The sequence below is a fragment of the Ranitomeya imitator genome, chromosome 2, assembly GCF_032444005.1.
Source record: "Ranitomeya imitator isolate aRanImi1 chromosome 2, aRanImi1.pri, whole genome shotgun sequence".
In the NCBI taxonomy this organism is placed as follows: Eukaryota; Metazoa; Chordata; class Amphibia; order Anura; family Dendrobatidae; genus Ranitomeya; species Ranitomeya imitator.
The window spans coordinates 421,828,223-421,844,752 of record NC_091283.1 but is presented as its reverse complement, the minus strand read 5'-3'; the positions used below and the strand labels follow the sequence as shown (position 1 = coordinate 421,844,752).

Sequence of the window (16,530 nt, the reverse complement as noted above, 5' to 3'; positions counted from 1 at the left end):
TCTAATTCCAAAAACTGCCAAAAAATCCAATGTCTGTAACGACATCCCATCAGGAGATGCCATTTCTAACTCCACCATATACAGTGGGGCAAAAAAGTATTTAGTCAGTCAGCAATAGTGCAAGTTCCACCACTTAAAAAGATGAGAGGCGTCTGTAATTTACATCATAAATATACCTCAACTATGGGAGACAAACTGAGAAAAAAAAATCCAGAAAATCACATTGTCTGTTTTTTTAACATTTTATTTGCATATTATGGTGGAAAATAAGTATTTGGTCAGAAACAAAATTTCATCTCAATACTTTGTAATATATCCTTTGTTGGCAATGACAGAGGTCAAATGTTTTCTGTAAGTCTTCACAAGGTTGCCACACACTGTTGTTGGTATGTTGGCCCATTCCTCCATGCAGATCTCCTCGAGAGCAGTGATTTTTTTGGCTTTTCGCTTGGCAACACGGACTTTCAACTCCCTCCAAAGGTTTTCTATAGGGTTGAGATCTGGAGACTGGCTAGGCCACTCCAGGACCTTGAAATGCTTCTTACGAAGCCACTCCTTCGTTGCCCTGGCGGTGTGCTTTGGATCATTGTCATGTTGAAAGACCCAGCCACATTTCATCTTCAATTTCCCTTGCTGATGGAAGGAGGTTTGCACTCAAAATCTCACGATACATGGCCCCATTCATTCTTTCATGTACCCGGATCAGTCGTCCTGGCCCCTTTGCAGAGAAACAGCCCCAAAGCATGATGTTTCCACCACCATGCTTTACATTAGGTATGGTGTTTGATGGATGCAACTCAGTATTCTTTTTCCTCCAAACCCGACAAGTTGTGTTTCTGCCAAACAGTTCCAGTTTGGTTTCATCAGACCATAGGACATTCTCCCAAAACTCCTCTGGATCATCCAAATGCTCTCTAGCAAACTTCAGACGGGCCCGGACATGTACTGGCTTAAGCAGTGGGACACGTCTGGCACTGCAGGATCTGAGTCCATGGTGGCGTAGTGTGTTACTTATGGTAGGCCTTGTTACATTGGTCCCAGCTCTCTGCAGTTCATTCACTAGGTCCCCCCGCGTGGTTCTGGGATTTTTGCTCACCATTCTTGTGATCATTCTGACCCCACGGGGTGGGATTTTGCGTGGAGCCCCAGATCGAGGGAGATTATCAGTGGTCTTGTATTGTCTTCCATTTTCTAATTATTGCTCCCACTGTTGATTTCTTCACTCCAAGCTGGTTGGCTATTGCAGATTCAGTCTTCCCAGCCTGGTGCAGGGCTACAATTTTGTTTCTGGTGTCCTTTGACAGCTCTTTGGTCTTCACCATAGTGGAGTTTGGAGTCAGACTGTTTGAGGGTGTGCACAGGTGTCTTTTTATACTGATAACAAGTTTAAACAGGTGCCATTACTACAGGTAATGAGTGGAGGACAGAGGAGCCTCTTAAAGAAGAAGTTACAGGTCTGTGAGAGCCAGAAATCTTGATTGTTTGTTTCTGACCAAATACTTATTTTCCACCATAATATGCAAATAAAATGTTTAAAAAAAAGACAATGTGATTTTCTGGATTTTTTTTTCTCAGTTTGTCTCCCATAGTTGAGGTCTACCTATGATGTAAATTACAGACGCCTCTCATCTTTTTAAGTGGTGGAACTTGCACTATTGCTGACTGACCAAATACTTTTTTGCCCCACTGTACTTTAACTTTTTTACCACTTTATAAGTTGAAAAAAATCTTTCTGAATCACTGTACATACTATTAATTACCTTTGGGTGTAACACCTTAAGATCAACCCCAATTTCTCTCATATTTACCACCTCTTCATTCACTGTAGAAGCCACAGGAAGTTCCCTTGCCCTTTCCCACACACTTTTCCCCTCTTTACTTCCAGTTGACAACCTACTTGCGCTGTCATTCACAGACCTCGTCATCACTGGTGTCGAACTATCCTCTACCATCTCCTCAGACTCTGAATCATCCTCTTGACATTCTGTATCACCCCACTGTACTTTACATTCCTCATTTTTCTCTTCCTTCTTTTCTTCAATACCACTCATACCTTGTTAAGTGTCGAGTTCCTGCCTCTGCACAGGGGGAATCTCGAACCATCTCTTTGTGGTCTCCCATTCTTCTCCAGCTGCAGTGGAGTCTGCTCAGCAGATGTTGGTCCCAGCGTCTTGCTCAGTCTCACTGTGCATAGGGTTACTGCTGCTTTTCCAGCTTCTGCCATTGAAGCCAGTGCTGGGCAGCGGCGAGCAGATGCTTTTGGGACTACGTCCTGCTTCTCCCCTTCTGAGCATGCCCAGGGCAAGATCTCCCATTGGAGATCGAGGGTCACATGCTCAGATACTGCAGCAGATCCCATTGGTCCTCCAGGAAGGTCCTGAAGGTGCTCAACTTCTGTGGCAGCCTCCCATTGGTCCTTCTGGGAAGGTCATGTTCATGCTGCAGCTATATAAGGTTCGCATGACGGCACGGCCATGCGCTAGTGTACATTTGTAAACGTGTGTGTGTTGTGAGTGAAAGTCGTTCATTAATATCCCCTCCCTATTGGATGTCTGTTCGCGGAAGGTGGATGATTTCTATCTAACGCGCCAGACTTAGACGCTGTATGGTGTTTTACGTGCTGATGGCTAATTGCTGTGACTGCCAGTGCGGCGCCGTGCGCTTTCACAGCGCTTTCCTGACCCAAATCTGGGTGGTTAGTGGCGTCCACCAGTGCGGCACCGCACGCACTCTCGTTCATCTTTAATTATTATTTTGGTTACGCTGACACCCCATTAGCGGTGTCGAGCGCAAGTAGTCTACACGGACTCTGATCCCAAGTCTTGGGACTGAGCTCGGTGACTCCTTGCTTGCGCTCTTGTGTGCCGTACCATGGCCCTGTGACTTAACAGGGTTTGCATCCTTCACACAGGGTGAAGTTAACCCATGTGTGTATTCACATTGTACCGCCATATAGTCCGTCATTACTTGGCAGCAGGTTCCATCTCTGCATGGTGGACCCCGGGCTGCGAACGCACCTTATTCTATCTTTCTTATTATTTGGTGCGTTCCGCTAGCCCTAACATTACACTAGCGCCAGGGTCTGGCTAGTAATGACAGACAAACAGCAATCCTTGCAGTACATCCAGCAGCTGGAGGATAGGTTGGCGGCTCTTGAGCGCTCAACCTCAGCTGTGGATGTAACCGCAGTTGCTGTTCAAGCTGCTAGCGTGGCTGCAGCAACCTTGTCCACTGACACCCCTGCACCGACTTTATCACGCCTCTCGCTGCCAGAAAAATTTTCTGGTGATAGTAAGTCCTGTAGGGGTTTCGTGAGTCAGTGCTTTATACATCTCGAGCTTCTGGCCTCTCGTTTCCCTACAGAGTGGGCAAAGGTGGGGTTTATTGTGTCTCTCCTGTCGGATAGGGCGTTAGAGTGGGTTACGCCGCTGTGGGAGCATGGCGATCATGTGGTGCAGAGTGCTTCGTTGTTCCTGAGCACTCTGAAACAAGACTTTTTAGGACCTCGTGTCACCCATTATACGGCGCTCCAACTGTTTGCATTGACTCGGGGCTCGTCCTTGGTCAGCCATTTTGCCATTAACTTCCGCACCCTAGCATCTGAGCTGAAGTGGTCTGATAAAGCCCTAATTCCGATATTTTGGAGGGGGCTGGCTGACCACGTGAAGGACGCCCTGGCCACTAGGGAGATTCCCGCCACACTGGAAGAATTAATAGCAGTGTCCACTCGTATTGACCTCCGTTTTCATGAGTGGAGGTTAGAGCGAGCCCAGTGTAGGCAGAGGTTTCGGCTGGCTCCCACCTTTGCCAAACCTTTGGAATCTCCAGTCCAGGCCCCTGAGTCACATGAGGCCATGGAAGTGTCACGAGCAGGATCTAAGTCCCGGACAGCTCGTGCATTCTAGGTTTGTCATGTTTGCCAGCAGTCAGGACATCTTGCCACCAGATGTTCCCCGTGGTCGAGGAAACGTCAGCGTCTAGTGGTAGTAGGTGGAGGTACACTAGACACGGTGACGTTTGCCTCCAAATTGTCCTTTAAGGGGTCAACAACAATAGGCTCATTCACTCACTCGGTAGAGCTCTGCGTGGATTCTGGGGCGGAGGGCAATTTTATGTCTTCTACCTTCTCCCAACGTCACGCAATACCCCTGGTTATGCTAGCTTAACCAGTAATGGTACAAGTGGTGAATGGGTCGACACTGCCCTCACAGATAACACACCAGACCATCCCTTTTACTCTGTCCATGTCGCCATCCCATCAGGAGATTATAGCTCTGCTCGTCATTCCTGAGGGAATTGATGAGGTCCTGTTGGGAATACCTTGGCTACGGTACCACTCTCCTCATATCGAGTGGTGCTCAGGCAGAATTCTGGGATGGGGTGAATCTTGTGGGGGTAGGTGTCAGAGGGAGTGCGTTCAGGTTGCTACTACAGAGGTACCCGCAGATCTATCCTCTCTCCCCAAGCAATATTGGTCCTATGCGGACGTGTTCTCCAAAAAGGCGGCGGAGACCCTTCCGCCCCATCGCCCCTATGACTGTCCTATTGATCTCTTGCCTGGTGCTGAGCCTCCTGGGGCCGAGTCTATCCGTTATCTCTCCCGGAGACGGAGGCAATGTCTCAGTACATTCAAGAGAATCTGGAAAGAGGGTTCATCAGGGAGTCAGTGTCACCTGCTGGGGCAGGGTTCTTTTTTGTGCAGAAGAAGAATGGGGAACTACGTTCATGCATAGATTATAGGGGTCTTAACGCCATCACCGTTAACAATAAGTATCCTTTGCCCCTGCTATCTGAGCTTTTTGACAGGCTACGAGGAGCAAGGGTATTTACTAAATTAGATCTGCGGGGTGCTTACAACCTGATTCGCATCCGTGAGGGGGACGAATGGAAGACGGCTTTTAACACCAGGGATGGGCACTATGAATATCAGGTGATGTCCTTCGGGCTCTGTAATGCCCCAGCTGTTTTCCAAGACTTTGTAAACGACATCTTCCGGGATATGCTTTCCACCTCAGTCGTAGTCTATCTGTATGATATTCTCATCTACTCTCCAGATATTGACTCCCACCGGAGAGATGTTTGCAAGGTCTTCGACCTCCTATGGGCTAACTCCCTCTATGCCAAGTTGGAGAAGTGTGTGTTTGAGCAGGAGTCCTTGCCTTTCCTTGGCTATATCATCTCTGCCCAGGGATTGGCTATGGATCCTGCCCAGCTACAGGATGTGATGGACTGGCAGGAACCCCATTCTCTCAAAGCGGTGCAGCGCTTTATGGGGTTCATTAATTATTATCGCCAGTTCATTCCCCACTTCTCAACTTTGGTAGCTCCCTTAGTTGCTCTCACCAAGAAGGGGGCAAATCCCAAGTTGTGGTCGGAGGAGGTCTCCAAGGCCTTTCTCTTGATTAAGTCACACTTCGCTAGCGCTCCCATGCTGCATCGCCCCGATGTAGATAGGCCATTTATTATGGAGGTGGATGCCTCATCCGTTGGTGCTGGAGCAGTCCTCTTCCAAAAGGATGCTCAAGGTCGGAAGCATCCTTTCTGCTTCTTTTCTAAGACCTTTTCACCAGCGGAGAGAAATTATTCCATCGGGGACAGGGAGTTGCTAGCTATGAAGTTGGCTTTCGCAGAGTGGAGACATCTTCTGGAGGGAGCTTGGTGTATTTACAGACAGCCCAGCGGCTAAATTCTCGTCAGGCTAGATGGTCCCTGTTCTTCTCCTGGTTCCATTTTACCCTCCATTTTCTTTCCGGGGAGAAGAACATTCGTGCCGACGCTCACTCTCGCTCTGTAGTATCATCATCATCAGAGGAGGACGAGCCTCAGCTTATTGTCCCTTCAGAGAACCTGAGAACGGTGGCTCCGGTTTCGCTAGAGTCTGTGCCCCCAGGCAAAACTTTCATTCCATCTACCATATATACTCGAGTATAAGCCGACCCGAGTATAAGCCGACCCCCCTAATTTTGCCACAAAAAACTGGGAAAACTTATTGACTCGAGTATAAGCCTAGGGTGGAAATGCAGCATTTACTGGTGAACTTCAAAAATAAAAATAGATCATTATTTCCCCATAGCTGTGCCATATAGTGCTCTGCATGTTCATTATTTCCCCATAGCTGTGCCCCATATAGTGCTCTGCACCGTTCATTATTGCCCCATAGCTGTGCCATATAGTGCTCTGCACCGTTCATTATTGCCCCATAGCTGTGCCATATAGTGCTCTGCACCGTTCATTCTTGCCCTATAGCTGTGCCATATAGTGCTCTGCACTGTTCATTATTGTCCCATAGTTGTGCCATATAGTGCTCTGCACTGTTCATATTTCCCCATAGCTGTGCCATATAGTGCTCTGCACCGTTCATATTTCCCCATACCTGTGCCAGATAGTGCTCTGCACCGTTCATATTTCCCCTTAGCTGTGTGTTGTGAATTCTGCTCTTGGGCTCCCTCCAGTGGTTGTAAGTGGCACTTTTGTGAGTTCTGCTCTTGGGCTCCCTCTTGTGGTTTCTAGTGGTATGGCTGCTCCTTGGAGTTAGCTGTCATCAGCTGCCTCCACTTATTGTCCGCTATTTAAGTCTGGCTCTTTATTCAGCCTGTGCCACTTGTCAATGTTCCTGGCTGGATTCACATCTCTGCTTGGATTCTCCTGGTTTCCTGACCAGTTCTGCAAAGATAAGTTCTGGCTTTGCTCATTTCAGTCCACATGTTGTGGACTTATTGTTCTGTGCATTCTATATTTGTCCAGTTGTCAGTATGGATTTTTTTCTGTTAGCTGGAAGCTCTGGGAAGCAGATTTACCCTCCACATCTTTAGTCAGGTGTGGAGATTTTGTAAACCCTGTGTGGATTGTTTTGTAGTTTTTATACTGACCGCACAGTATCCTTTCCTGTCCTATCTATCAAGCTAGACTGGCCTCCTATGCTAAAATTTGATTTCATTTCTGCGTATGTTATTTTCCCCTCCTCTCATCGTCAATATTTGTGGGGGGCTATCTTTCCTTTGGGGATTTTCTCTGAGGCAAGATAGGTTTCCTGTTTCCATCTTTAGGGGAAGTTAGATCTTAGGCTGTGCCGAGGGGTCTATGGAGCGTCAGGTACCCCCCACGGCTATTTTTAGTTGCGCTGCTAGGTTCAGGGTTTGCGGTCAGTACAGATACCACCTCCTTCAGAGCTTGTCTCATGTTGTTCCTAAACCACCAGATCATAACAGCTGTGCCCCATATAGTGCTCTGCACCGTTCATATTTCCCCATAGCTGTGCCCCATATAGTGCTCTGCACCGTTCATATTTCCCCATAGCTGTGCCCATATAGTGCTCTGCACCGTTCATATTTCCCCATAGATGCTCCACATAAATCTGTGCCGCTGCTGCTGCAGTAAAAAAAAAAAAAAAAAAGCCATACTCACCTCTCTTGCTTGCAGCTCCCAGCGTCTCTCCGCACTGACTGATCAGGCAGAGGGCGCCGCGCACACTATATGCGTCATCGCGCCCTCTGACCTGCACAGTCAGAGCGGATAGACGCCGGGAAGATGGAGCGGCGCCCGGTGGCTGGTACGGGGACAGGTAAATATGCTACACTTACCTAGTCCCGGCGTCCGGCTCCTTCTCCTGGACAGCTGTCTTCGGTGCCGCAGCTTCTTCCTCTATCAGCGGTCACCGTTACCGCTGATTAGAGAAATGACTATGTGGCTCCACCCCTATGGGAGGTGGACCCGCATATTCATTTCTCTAAGAAGCGGTCCCACGTGACCGCTGAACAGTGGAAGAACTGCAGCACCGAAGGCCGTGGGACAGGCGGGGAGCGTCAGGATCGCTGGAAGCAGGTAAGTATGCCTCAGCGCCCTCACCCGCCGACCCTGCCACCCACCTTGACTCGAGTATAAGCCGAGAGGGGCACATTCAGCCCAAAAATTTGGGCTGAAAATCTCAGCTTATACTCGAGTATATACGGTAATTTATGAACGAGGTTCTCTCTTGGGCTCACTCGTCCATGGTGGGTGTTAGGTCTCGAGTTCCCACTTCTGCACAGGGGGAATCTCGAGCCGTCTCCGCTGCGGTCTCCCATTCCTATCCAGCCGCAGTGGAGTCTGCTCAGCAGGGACGTCGGTCCCAGCGTCTTGCTTGGTCTCACTATGTACAGAGAGTTACTGCTGCTTCTTCAGCTCCTGCCATTAAAGTCAGTGCTGGTCAGCAGCGAGCAGACTTCTCTGGGACTAAGTCCTTGTTTGCGCACACTGAGCATGCCCAGGGCAAGATCTCCCGTTGGAGATCGAGGGTCACGTGCTCAGGCTCTGCAGCGCATTCCATTGGTCCTCTTGGCAGGTCTTGGAGGGGCAAAGTTTCTGTGGCCACTTCCTGTCCTGCAACTATTTAAACTGCGCATGACCGCACGGCCATGCGCTAGTGTACAATTATTATGTGTGTGTGTAGATGGATGTATGTCGATGGATGAAAGCTCCTAAATATCCCTCCCTAGAGTTGTTGACTGCTCGCTGATGATGGTAGCTCTCTAGCGCCCGACTATCCATCTGTATGTTACACACATCACAGCGTCCTATAGCTGTGCCTGCCAGTACGGCGCCGTGCGCTTGCCTTGCGCTTTCCATACCCAAGCCTGGGTGGTTAGTGGCGTCCGTTAGTGCGGCATCACACGCACTCTTGTGCTCATATATTTCTATAAGGTTCTCTACACACCCAGTTGCGGTGTTGTGCCAGCAAGGGTCAAATCGGACTTCAATCCCTTTTGGGGTTAAGTTCGCTGACTACTTGCTCGCGCTCTATGTGCGGTACCGCGGTCCTGTGACTTAACAGGATCGCTTTCTTCACGCTGGGTGAGGTTGAACCCACGTGTGTATACTTTAAAGTACCGCCATATAGTCTGTCATTTACTAGCAGCGGGTTTCGCCTGCACGGTGGACCCCGGACTGCGAACGCATCTATATCATCTTTCTTGGTGCGTTCCGCCAGTCCTAACAGTGGGTGCACACTTTGGGACCGAGAGGACATCTGAGCTCTTGGCAAGGACGTACTGGTGGCCGCATATGGCACGTGACATCGCAGACTATGTTCGGGCATGTGTCTCCTGCACCAACGGCCAGCTGGGTTGCTTTACCCCATGCCGGCGGCAGACAGGCCCTGGGAGATGGTCAGGATGGATTTTGTGGTGGGCTTACCCAAGTCTCGTAACTGCACCATTTTCCAAAATGGTGCACTTGGTGCCTCTTCCACGGCTACCTTCTGCACGGGCTCTGGCTGTGTGGTTCATCAAACATATCTTTCGCTTACACGGTATGCCAGACAAAATTGTCAGTGACCGGGATCCCCAGTTTGCGTCTCGATTCTGGAGAGAGCTTTGTCGTCTACTCAGTATTGAGTTGAATCTCTCCTCGGCATATCATCCCGAGACGAATGGGTTGGTACAGAGGGCAACCAGACCCTGGTCACATATTTATGACATTTTGTTTCTGCCAGGCAGGATGACTGGGCATCCTTGCTACCGTGGGCAGAGTTTGCACTTAACAATGCCGTAGCCGACTCCACCGGTCAGACTCCATTCCTTCTAAATTACGGCCAGCATCCGCGTGTCCCTGTGCCCTGTTGTGAATTCTGCTCTTGGGTTCCCTCCAGTGGTTGTAAGTGGGAATGCAGTTGTCTCTGAGTCGCAGTCCTGGCCAGGTGTATCTGCTGATTACAATTCTGACTGTGATATTTAGGTGTGCAGGATTCATTAGCCCTTGCCAGTTGTCAATGTTCCTTGTGAAGTGTTGGATCACTTTCTGGCTTCTCCTGCTGGCTGCCAAATTCAGCAAAGATAAGTGTTTGGTTTTTGCGTCTGTGGCACACTGCTGTGTGCTTGTTTTTTGTTTATATTCCTGCTCTGATTGTAGGATTCGCTGGAGTTGCAGATTTACACTCCTACATCTTTAGTTAGATGTAGGAAGTTTATGTATATTCTGCCGTGGATATTTTTGAAGGGTTTTAATACTGACCGCACAGAACTCTGTCCTATCCTGTCCTATTTAGCTAGAGTGGCCTCCTGTGCTAAATCCTGTTTTTCTGCCTGTGTATGTTTTTTCCTCTCCGACTCACCGCCAATATTTGTGGGGGGCTGTCTATCCTTTGGGGGTCTGCTCTGAGGCAAGATAGTATTCCTATTTCCATCTTTAGGGGTATTTAGTCCTCCAGCTGTGACGAGGTGTCTAGGTGTGTTAGGTACACTCCACGGCTACTTCTAGTTGCGGTGTTAAGTTCAGGATTGCGGTCAGTATAGTGGCCACCTTCTCCAGTGGAAGTTCTCATACTGCTCCAAGTTCACCGGATCATAGCAGTGCCCATGCCCGTGTCTTCTGCTGACTCCAGGGTGGCAGACTGGGCTGTGGAGGCACGGGATATTTGGGACCGCACTCAGGATGCCATTCGGGCCTCCAAGGAGTGTATGAGGTCCTCCGCCGATGCTCATCGGCGTCCTGCTCCAACCTTTGCTCCTGGCGACTTAGTGTGGCTCTCCACCCATAACATCAGGCTGCGTGTTGAGTCCACTAAGTTTGCACCTCGCTACTTGGGTCCCTTGAAGGTCCTCGAACAGGTTAACCCTGTGGTCTACCGTCTGGCCCTTCCTCCACGCTTGGGTATCAACCGACACCTTTCATGTGTCCTTCTTGAAACCCGTATACATGTCCCGGTTTTCCAAGTCATCTGCCGGGACATCGAGTTCGTCTACGGACGATTACGAGGTGAACGCTATTTTGGGGTGCAAGGTGGTACGTGGCAAAAATTCTATTTGGTGGATTGGAAGGGTTATGACCCAGAGGACAGGTCCTGGGAGCCTGCTGAACACATTCGAGCTCCACAGCTCATTGCTGCCTTCGAGCGTGGCGAGGTCCAAGGAGGGGGGGTAATGTTACGTGTCGAATTCCTGCCTCTGCACAGGGGGAATCTCAAACCATCTCTGCTGTGGTCTCCCATTCTTCTCCAGCCACAGTGGAGTCTGCTCAGCGGAGACGTCGGTCCCAGCGTCTTGCTCAGTCTCACTCTGTGCATAGGGTTACTGCTGCTTTTCCAGTTTCTGCCATTGAAGCCAGTGCTGGGCAGTGGCGAGCAGACGCATTTGGGACTAAGTCCTGCTTCTCCCCTTCTGAGCATGCCCAGGGCAAGATCTCTGATGATTGCTATCTAGCACCCGACTTAGCCATCAGCACGTAAAACACCATACAGCGTCTAATTGCTGTGACCGCCAGTGCGGCGCCGTGCGCTTTCACAGCACTTTCTTGACCCAAGTCTGGGTGGTTAGTGGCGTCCAGCAGTGTGGCACCGCATGCACTCTCGTGCATCTTTAATTATTATTTTGGTTACGCTGACACCTTGCTTGCGCTCTTGTGTGCGGTACCGCGGCCCTGTGATGCAACAGGGTTCGCTTCCTTCCCACAGGGTGAAGTTAACCCGTGTGTGTATTCACATTGTACCGCCATATAGTCCGTCATTACGTGGCAGCAGGTTCCATCTCTGCACTGTGGACCCCGGGCTGCGAACGTACCTTATTCTATCTTTTTTTCTTGGTGCGTTCCGCTAGCCCTAACATACCTACTTTTATTCTCACCTCCTGTATCTGTTCACTCTTCCTTCTCTCAGGACAATCTCTGAACAAATGCCCTTTCCCACCACATAAGTTACAAACTTTCCACTCTTGACAGTTGGCAAACATATGACCTTCTTGTAGACATCTGGAGCACACAACCTTTGTACATACTTCTGCCTCGTGACCATACTGCTTATAATTCTTACAGAACACACCCATAACTGCAAAAAAAAAGTCCCCTGTTGCACTCCCCACCTTAAATCTTGCTGGTAGCAAGAGCCACTTACCACTCCCCTCTTTCCTCAATTTGCAAAAAAACTTCCATTTGCCAGTCCAAAAACCATGCAAATTGATCATTTTTCCTTTTCTCTCTTCAATGTCACAGTACTTCCTCAAAAAAACTTCAATGTCATTTTCCTTCACATATGGAGAATACAATTTTATAATAAACATTTTCCGGTTTACTTTGAAATGAGGGATTACCCTCACTCCAACCATTCTTGGATCCACCTTCCTCTCACACCATCATTCCAAAAACTGCAAAAAATAATTTTCCTGGCAAAAAGTAACATCAAAATGTCCACGTTTTGGATAATCCATAATCGATAAGATCCACGATCTCTCTAATTGAAACAAACTTAAAAGAAGCTCCTTGATCACAAAATCCAAGTTCTTAACATCTCTTACGTTCTTATCTACTGCAATCCATACTGCATTCTTCGTACTCATATAGTCAGGTATCTCTTCCATCTTCAAAAAACCAGCGCACGTTCTCCAAGAAAACAGGCTTCAGACACCTTTATCAAGGTGCACCGGTAGGTGATCACCTCTCGTTGTCTGGGGACTAAGCCGACCTGCCGATAGCAGTAAGGGGGCGGAGCTCCCTCTGCTAAGAGAGCAATCCCCCAAGGCCAACAAGCCGGGTACCCCAGACACCTCAGGCCAAGACAAAGGCAGCAACCGCTAGATCACTACACTTGATCTTAGCCAGTCGGCCGAGAAGCGATAACCAGAAATGGTTTGCCACTTCTGCCGCACCAAGGCCAAAAACCGACACCCATTGTGGAGACAGAGCAAAAAATTGCCAAGGGAAGACATTTCTAGAAACTCTGGATGCATTCTCAATGACAGTTCTGCTTTGTGTGTGTTCAAGCTGTGCACAACGCGTTTTGAATTTGCATAACTCCACCTATTTTAACACTCCCAACATCCCCCTGTTGTTTTAAAGTGTGCAAGGGAATGCGAGAAAGAGAGGGAAAATAAAAAAAAAAAACAGACAGGTGAGCAGTTGTCTTCCCAGCTCTCCTGAAGCTGTGCGCACCCCCCCCCCCATGTGGTCTGCTGCTGCTCCAGTAGCAGACTGAAGATGGCAGCCATTTTACACTGCCTGTTATAGGCCAAGAGCCCATTGTGACACGTGAGAGTTCCAGAGCCCATTGTGACATGTGAGAGTTCCGGAGCCCATTGTGACACGTGAGAGTTCCGGAGACAATGGATAAAGGCCCCATTGTGGTTACACGTGAGGGTTCCGTGCACAGATTCTATTAACTGCAGACAGCGCACCTGGTTGGTAAATAGCATTAGAATACTACTCACACAGGTGTCGAAGGACAAGACAAGCACATGCAAGATCAGCACAGGCACCATGTTTCCTTTTTTTGGGTTATTAAATGCATATACTACACCGCATTTTAAAGTCAGCGGTCCACAAGAGAGAGACAATGTTTTACAAAAGAAGTCATGCGGTCCCAAATGTGGTATGTATGGCAGAACAACTTATTTTAATACTTCCATTTAAACACCAAGTCCTGACAGCACAGGGCCTAATTTTGTAGATAGCACAGTATATTTGCAACAACGTAACAAAGGCCTAATACAGGCCTACATCTTAACACACCTGTTGCAACCAGTAAAGACTGATTGATTGATTAATTGATTGCATATTGGATGCAATACAATGCTTGACATACGTAGGTGAAGGCAAGGCACAGGAAATGTTGCAAATGGTCAAGCGAAATCGAGCAAAATGCTATATTTGGCCTGGGAAATGTGCTTCTTTGACCCTGAAATAAATTCACGTAAAGGGTTAAAAGACAACTTGCGCTGATTTCAATTCAGTCTGTTTTTAGAAACCGGATCAGAGAAGGGGTGCACTGTTCCCAGAGATACTGCAATAACGGGGTCAATGCATGGAGTGGACAGAGCAAGCTCTTTTTCCATCTACCTGTTCTAAAAATCCATTTAATATATGGTCCCCAAATAGGGGACGTATGAGATATTATACTGATAAGAACAGATTTTTTTTTTAACACTCAGATGACAAAGTCCTAGACTCCCATTAAAAAAGAATAAAAGACTCAAATCCATCATCGTGCATTCCACCATTTTTTGTGATTATATTTTCTATTTCCAATATCACCATTTTCTTTTTAACTTTTTTATCTTTACATTATAATTGTTAGGGGTCGAGTTCCCGCTTCTGCACAGGGGGAATCTCGAGCCACTTCCGCTGCGGTCTCCCATTCTTGTCCAGCCGCAGTGGAGCCTGCTCAGCAAGGACGTCAGTCCCAGCATCTTGCTCATTCTCACTCTGTTCTGAGAGTTAGTGCTGCTTCTCCAGTCTCTGCCATTAAAGTCAGTGCTGGTCAGCAGCGAGCGGACTTCTCTGGGACTAAGTCCTTGTCTGCATGTACTGAGCATGCCCAGCGTAAGGTCTCCTGTTGGAGATCGAGGGTCATGTGCTCAGGCTCTGCAGCACATTCCATTGGTCCTCTTGGCAGGTCCTAGAAGGGCAAAAGTGCTGTGGCCACTTCCTGTGCTGCTGCTATATAAACTGCGCATGACCGCACGGCCATGCGCTAGTATTGTCAAACAATTGCTAATGTGTGTATGTTGTGAGTGCAAGTCGTCCTTGGAAACCCCTACCCTATTGAATGTCTGTTCGCGGAAGGTGTATGGCTGCTATCTAGCGCCCGACTTAGCCTACAGCACTAAACACACATCACAGCGTCCTGTAGCTGTGCCTGCCAGTACGGCGCCGTGCGCCTGCCTTGCGCTTTCCATACCCGAGTCTGGGTGGTTAGTGGCGTCCGTTAGTGCGGCATCGCTCGCACTCTTGTGCACATAGATTTCTTAAGGTTCTCTACACACCCAGTTGCGGTGTTACGCCAGCAAGGGTCTAATCGGGCTCCAATCCCTTCTGGGGTTAAGTCCGCTGACCACCTGCTCGCGCACTAGTGCGGTACTGCGGTCCTGTGAATTAACAGGATCGCTTTCTTCACGCTGGGTGAGGTTTAACCCACGCGTGTATACTTTAGTGTACCGCCATATGGTCTGCAAATTGCTAGCAGCAGGTTCTCACCTGCACGGTGGACCCCGGACTGCGAACGCACCTTTATCATCTGTCTTGGTGCGTTCCGCCAGTCCTAACAATAATTATTTTTTCCATTTTTATATTTTCTATTTTGTTATATTCTTTTCATCTCATATAAACTTTGCCTACAAAAAATTATATCAAAACAATGGTTGCACAGTAAGTACATTCCATTCAGACTGTTTCCATATTTCGCTTGCTTTCTCCATACCAACATTCTCTCCAAAAATACAGATACAAATAACTAAGACATAATTTAATACACTGGCTAACTGTTATCTCATTATGTTTAAATATCAGAATGTTTCTTGCTTTCCACAATGCCATTTTCACACACGTTATAATTACCCATACTTTTTTAAAATCCTCTTCTTTACACCCATCCCATGAAATATTCTATTAAAATCTAGAAAATTTACAGTACTTACAGCTAGGGTTGAGCGAAACGGGTCGTTCATTTTCAAAAGTCGCCGACTTTTGGCAAAGTCGGGTTTCATGAAACCCGATCCGACCCCTGTGCGGGGTCGGCCATGCGGTACGCGACTTTCGCGCCAAAGTCGCGTTTCAATGACGCGAAAAGCGCCATTTCTCAGCCAATGAAGGTAAACGCAGAGTGTGGGCAGCGTGATGACATAGGTCCTGGTCCCCACCATCTTAGAGAAGGGCATTGCAGTGATTGGCTTGCTGTCTGCGGCGTCACAGGGGCTATAAAGGGGCGTTCCCGCCGACCGCCATGTTACTGCTGCTGATCTGAGCTTAGGGAGAGGTTGCTGCCGCTTCGTCAGAAGCAGGGATAGCGTTAGGCAGGGTCCATTAACCACCAAACCGCTTGTGCTGTAGCGATTTCCACTGCCCAACACCACCTTCGGTGTGCAGGGACAGTGGAAGCTACATTTTTTTTTTTTTCCCCTCAGCGCTGTAGCTCATTGGGCTGCCCTAGAAGGCTCCCTGATAGCTGCATTGCTGTGTGTACGCCGCTGTGCAAACCAACTGCTTTTTTCAAAGCACAAATCCTCTTGTTCCTTCCTTTCTGCACAGCTATCTTTTTTGTTTGTACACACTTTTTATTTAATTTGTGCATCAGTCCACTCCTTATTGCTGCCTGCCATACCTGGCTGAGATTACTGCAGGGAGATAGTAATTGAAGGACACTCCCTGTTTTTTTTTTTTTTTTTTTTTTTTGTGGGAGATTAAGATTGACATTTCTGCTAGAGTGCCATCTCTGTCTGTGTCATCTCTCACTCAGTGGGCCATAGAAAGCCTATTTATTTTTTTGCTTGATTTGGGTTATAAAATCTTCCTGAAAAAATCACTACATCAATCAGTGGGAGAAAAATATTGGCCTCAGGGCTTGTGTGCCACTCTTGACTCCTGTGTGTGCCATCTCTCAGTCAGTGGGCCATAGAAAGCCTATTTATTTTTTTGCTTGATTTTGGTTCTAAAATCTACCTGAAAAAATCACTACATCAATCAGTGGGAGAAAAATATTGGCCTCAGGGCTTGTGTGCCACTCCTGACTCCTGTGTGCATCATCACTCACTCAGTGGGCCATAGAAAGCCCATTTTTTTTTTTTTGCTTTATTT

General features: G+C 48.1%; 1 pseudogene; it reads right to left on the bottom strand.

Moving 5' to 3' along the window:
• Positions 1-13,716: 13,716 nt before the first annotated feature.
• On the bottom strand, positions 13,717-13,923 carry LOC138668189 (U2 spliceosomal RNA; annotated as a pseudogene).
• Between the last annotated feature and the right edge of the window lie 2,607 nt (positions 13,924-16,530).